Source organism: Stegastes partitus, unplaced genomic scaffold, assembly GCF_000690725.1.
Source record: "Stegastes partitus isolate 25-593 unplaced genomic scaffold, Stegastes_partitus-1.0.2 Scaffold2336, whole genome shotgun sequence".
In the NCBI taxonomy this organism is placed as follows: Eukaryota; Metazoa; Chordata; class Actinopteri; family Pomacentridae; genus Stegastes; species Stegastes partitus.
Genome location: NW_007580067.1, coordinates 1 through 5,651, shown reverse-complemented (window position 1 = coordinate 5,651; position 5,651 = coordinate 1). Strand labels below are relative to the sequence as shown.

Genomic DNA, 5,651 nt, shown 5'->3' with positions numbered 1-5,651 from the left:
AAGGACTGGAGGCAAGGGGAAACTGTTAGCCTAACTTAACGTAAGGACTGGAGGCAAGGGGAAACTGTTAGCCTAACTTAGCATAAAGGCTAGAGGCAAGGGGAAATTATTAGCCTACCTTAGCATAAAGGTTGGACAAAGGCAAAAACTGTTAGGCTAACTTAGCATAAAGGCTGGATGAGGGGGGAAACTGCTAGCTTAGCTCAACATAAAGAGTTGACACACTAGGATACTGTTAGCCTAGCATAGACAAAGGATGGATACAAGGGGAATCTGCTAGCCTAGCTTAGCTCAGAACCATTCATTTCTTTTGAAGACTGTTCAGAAGTTTGAACAAAATCTGCCATTTTAACATGTTTCCATAGAAACACAGTAAACATTCAGTCTGAATGCGGGCATTTAACCCTGTGTACGTCTGTTCAGGTCCTCCTCAGGCATAAACCCTCAGTTTGGTGTGACAGGCACTACAGTAAATAATCAGCCCTGTGTTTTTCTGATGTTACCACCCAAAGAGGACCCAGGATGGGACCCTGTGGAACCCCTCAGGTGAGTTTACCTGTTAGCTAATATCTAGCCACAAGTTAGTCCCACAGTCCGTCATTTCTGTTTGTCCACAGTTACGACAAATGCATCTGCTAAGCTACAACTAAGCTACAGCTAAGCTAACATGATGTTTTTCTGTGGTGGTCGCAGAGATGAACCTGATGCTGGCAGAACTCGTCAGAACACGAGCCTGTGAATGTTCCACTGTTCTTCACTCAGCATTCTGCTGAAAGTATAACTTAAAAGTTCACAATCAAAGGAGGAATCGCTCAGTTTCAGTCACACTCAGAATCTCCTGAGTCATTGGCGCTGATTCAGAAACACAGAGTCAGAGAGGCAGTCCTGGTTCTAGTCCTCATCCCGGTTCTAGCAGAGCTCGGTTCTCCTCTGCAGGTACTGCAAGATGGAGTCGGTGCCCTGCGATGAGCCCCAAACTCTCTTCAGGGCTTCACACTCGCGTTCATTGGCCTGTTCCAGAGCACCGCGGCTTGTGTTCCTCATCAGGGCTTTGGACTCCCGCAGAACCTGCAGCAGACGAGGCAGAACCACAGACCACATTACATTACATTATTCAAGATAGCGTTTCCTCGGTCCTCTGTTGCTTCCTGTAGAGACCTGACTTGGTATCCTTGTGTGTGCGTCTGTGTGTGTGTGTGTGTGTGTGTGTGTGTGCGACTGACCACTGAGTCGACCATCACCAGCTCCTTGATCCGCAGCATCACTTCCTGTGTGAAGGTTCCGGGCCACAGAACCTGAGACACCAGACCTTTAGAACACGCCTCCTGGGCCGTCAGCTTCCTGCCGCTCAGCAGCAGCTCATTGGCCTGGTCACAACAACATGAAAGGGTGAGGAGGATGAAGGGTGAGGAGGATGAGGGGTGAGGAGGATGAGGGGGTGAGGAGGATGAAGGGTGAGGAGGATGAGGGGGTGAGGAGGATGAGGGGTGAGGAGGATGAAGGGGTGAGGAGGATGAGGGGTGAGGAGGATGAGGGNGAAACGGCCTCTTATGGACCCTACAGGGAACACATGAAGCTGAAGCAGGTCACACAGGACATGAAGGATGAAGGATCAGCTGTGTTTAGTTAGATTTATTCTTCAGGTAATGGACCTTTAGTGGTACCAGGCATTAACATGAACAAGACATTGAAGAAAACAAGGTGGCCTGATATTTTCTTTCCATGACTGTACATCTCCATCTGCCTTAGTGGTACTCAAAGCACTTTGCAATGTTTCTCATTCACATTTCATTTCACACACCAATGGCAAAAGAGGTGCCGCCTGCCAAAGACTGTGGATGGGATCAAACAGCCAACCTTGTGATTAGAGGACAACCGCTGTACCACCTGAGCCACAGCCGCCGTCCTGTGAAGCAGTCTGTGTTCTCCTGTGGTGTTCTTCTGTAGCGGGACTTTATTCTCTTCTGTATAAGGGTCTGTGCTCTTGAGGTGCTTTGGACTGCAGATATGTGCTGCTCAGCTGCTGATTGATCCTCAGGATGAACCCGTTTATGTCTCAGAGTGCTGTTGGTTTGTTGAGCTTCTCAGACTTCATGCGTGATGACTGTGTTGTTCCTCCTGTTGTTCTGTGTTTTCCAGATCCTATTGTTGATTTGATCAAGGTCCCAGTTGGGAGAACCACAGGTTTTCACTTCTGTCCTAATATGTGTGTGTTCCTTCTCTTTTCCCTCTGTATTCGACGTTCTCAGCCTGGTTCTGTAAAGTTCTGGTGAACCCATCAGATGTTCCAGTGGGTGGTGGGAACCAACCAGCAGATGTTGGTCTGTGTGGAGGTTTTCTGTAGACGTCAATGTTGAGGCTTCATCCTAAAAAGGAAGTTTGTTCTCCCGACATCCTCCCTGAGAACCTGATGTTTCTGTCCACATAGTTCATCTGTTCTGTGAAGGTTCTGCTCCTGTGCTTCTGGTTGTCAGTGAAAACTCTGAGTCTGTTGACCCAGAACTGAGGGAAATGCTGAGTTTTCCGTTTCACAAAGGGAGGTAACTCCAACCAGAGGACCACGAAGGATGAATCTGAGCAACACATTCATAAACTGAAACCACCTGCAGAGGTCAGATGTTCGTTTAAAACTGGTGCTATGAATAAAAAGTGACACTTTTTTTTTTAAAATTCTAAATCTAGTCAACAGTGATATAAACAAATACTCAGGACAAGACCAAGACCAGAACCAGGACCAGGACATAGACCTGGACCTTGAGCAGGACCAGGACTATGTTGGCACTGATAGATTGATCAGACATTGATTAGAGGATGATCCCATCGTACCTTTCCAACGTACAGCGGCTCGTCCCCTGTGTACTCCTCCAGGACGAAGAACTGGTTCCACACCCAGCTCCTCCTCCTCCTCCTCAGGTAGGAGTGGACACCTGCTCGCCCCCCCTGTCCTGTGGACAACTGAGGGAGGAGCACTGAGTTCAGTGTCATCGCCCTGCAGCCTGACTCCGCCCACAGGACCAGGATGGACATAATGAGCATGCTCAGAGCACAGAAGCACTTCATCACCAAGGAGACAGTTACTGGCCAAAAAAGGACGTCAAACTGTCCGAAAAAAAAAACGTGAAACCGTCAAAAAAAAACAAAAAACAAAAAAGACAAACTGTCCAAAAAAAACCCCAAAAAACAACAAACTATCCAAAAAAAGACCAAAAAAAAGACAAACTGTCCAAAAAAAAAGATGTCAAAGTTTGAAAGATGTTGAGTTGTCCGACCTGTCCTGTGAGGAGGAGACGAATGCCTCCTTTAGGACACGGGGGACGTCCAGTTGGATCCTCTGAGACAAACAGATATAAGATTTGCTGTCAGTTTTTGCCCAGAGTTCAGTCCCACAGGCTGAACACACACAAAGTCCTAAACGCTGATTGGACCGCTGTGACAACATTAAATCAGTTAATGTGCTCTCAGTTTAGTTTGCTGAGTTCAGATCAGAAAAAAAATCAGATTTCAGACACATTTTATGAGATGATGAATAATGGTGAGAATGCTTAAGACCATGCCAATAATCTGCCAATAATTAGATCAATAATGTAACAAAGTACAAAATGATCTCAAAGGCTTCAGCCAAATAAAGGTTCAGGAAAAGACAGAAAAATAAATCTTCTTCTTAATTGTCGACTCCATAGAGGCTTAGTTTCTTCTTCACTGTCTGAACATTTTCTTTGTATTTCTGTTTGATTTCTGAATAAACTCTTGTGATATAAACATAAGGCAGAGTTGAGCAGATGAGAAACATCCGCTGACACTTCAGAGGAGCTCAGATATGAAACTGTGACTGTGAACTGTCATTTGGTCCTCTTGCAGTGTATTTATTCCCTCTGACATGTTAATCTGCAGCTGATCCTGTTAAATCTGCTCCAGTAAACTGACTAAACACCGCTGCTGCTCTCAGCTGACACACGGCCGCGGTCTTACCGTCCAGCTGCTGACCCGCAGGAGTCCAGGCTACTGATCATCAGGCTGATTATTGATTATTGATGACAGGAGAAGAAAAGAGACAACTCCACCTCCGCTCTGTCTCCGTCTGAGTCCCGCTGTCATCTGTCCGCTCAGTGCGGGGGAGAAGCTCCGCCCCCTCGTGATGTCACATGACTCAGTGACTGATGCAGGTTCTTCAGGTTCAGGACGTCGCTGTGCTCCCAAATATATCGGTTCTGAAGTGGCTCCTCAGAAGGCTGTCTGGTTCCAGCTCAACATTGTTTTCATTATGAGTGAATCGATTGGTGGATCAAACATCAGAAACAGAGAAATGTTGGTCACGGCGTCGCAGGCTGCCACCTTAGAACACATCGTTCTGTCTGACCAAGAACCCACAAATAAACATGTTCTCCTGAAAGGAATCCAGAAATGCTGCAAACTTTTTTGCTTAAACGATTATCAAGTCCAGTTTATAAAACAGAACCAGGTGGATCCACAAAGAACTATCCAGAAAATGGTTCCTCAAAGAACCATTTGAAGAAGTGCTTCTTGAAAGAACAGTTTGAAGAAAGAACCTCTTGCTAAAAGGTTCTTTATGGAAATGAAATTGTTCTTCCATGGAATCGTTGCAGCAAACTGGTTCTAGTGACGTCTTGTTTCTTCTGAGTGCAGGTGGGTCCACGAACACCTGTCTGGACAATAAAGGTTCCCTAAATGACCTGTTGTTGTGGGGTTCTAAGAACTTTTTTGTTTGCTAAAGTTTTAAGAACAGAAAGAAAGGCCCGAACAAAATGGACCGTGTTACCGTGGTTACAGACACACCTGTCTGCCGTAGGTTCTCGGGTTGCTTTGCTGCTTCACAGATGTACAGTTTTTATTAATCAGGGATTGTTGAGACGCAGCTCTGATCAGCTGACTGATGTACTGATCCATGACTGATCACTGTTGACTCTGTGCCCTTCAGCTCGTCTCACAGGCTGCTGCCCGCCTCACTGTTTGGTCTAATATTAAACCCACTGAGGACAGTTGGAGTACAAATGGATCCGTGAACCGCAGACGAACTTTAACTCTAAAAATAGTTTGAAAACTAGAATCTGATCAAAGATGTTTTGTGTAAACATGAAGGCTGAGGATGAAAACGTGTCGGCTGATCGGCGCAGCAGCCTCCAGGATGTCTTCACTTCGACTGGTTCGATGAGGGAGCTGCGTCCGCCGGGATTATTGATCGCCGATTGACTGTTCATTAATCAGCCTGTGGCAGTAAGTAAAACAAAGACGATGAGAAGAAGAGAAGGAACCTCGGCTCAGTGACGTTTAGTGTCTGTGATGCTGCTGATGTTCTGGAAGCTCAGGAACGTTCTCAGCAGCTGAACAAGGTTCCAAACGGAACCTGTGACTCTGATTCAGACCGTCAGTATGAGCACAGCGGAACCAGGGTCACATGGAACCAGGGTCACATGGAACCAGGGTCACATGACACGTAACAACACGCAGCATTTAAAAACACGTCATACGAAACCATAAAACATGCAAAAACTTGAAACATGTAAGAATGAGTGTTTCTGTTTTTAAAAGACATGTTTTGGGGCTTTTCTGACTTCAGTGTGTAGAACAGCGACAGAGAAACACGGACAGGAGCTGCAGCACATGAGCCGCTGGCTGGAATCCAACCCTGTACA

General features: G+C 46.2%; 1 long non-coding RNA gene across 1 annotated transcript in view; it reads right to left on the bottom strand.

Moving 5' to 3' along the window:
• The window catches only part of LOC103374723 (uncharacterized), a 6,220-nt gene extending 4,857 nt beyond the window's left edge, over positions 1-1,363 (bottom strand). The window contains exons 1-2 of the long non-coding RNA XR_521144.1: positions 1,224-1,363; positions 73-1,068 (exon numbers count right to left, since the gene is read on the bottom strand). This is a non-coding gene — a long non-coding RNA (uncharacterized LOC103374723). The remainder of the gene's footprint in view (positions 1-72; positions 1,069-1,223) is intronic.
• Positions 1,364-5,651: the final 4,288 nt, after the last annotated feature.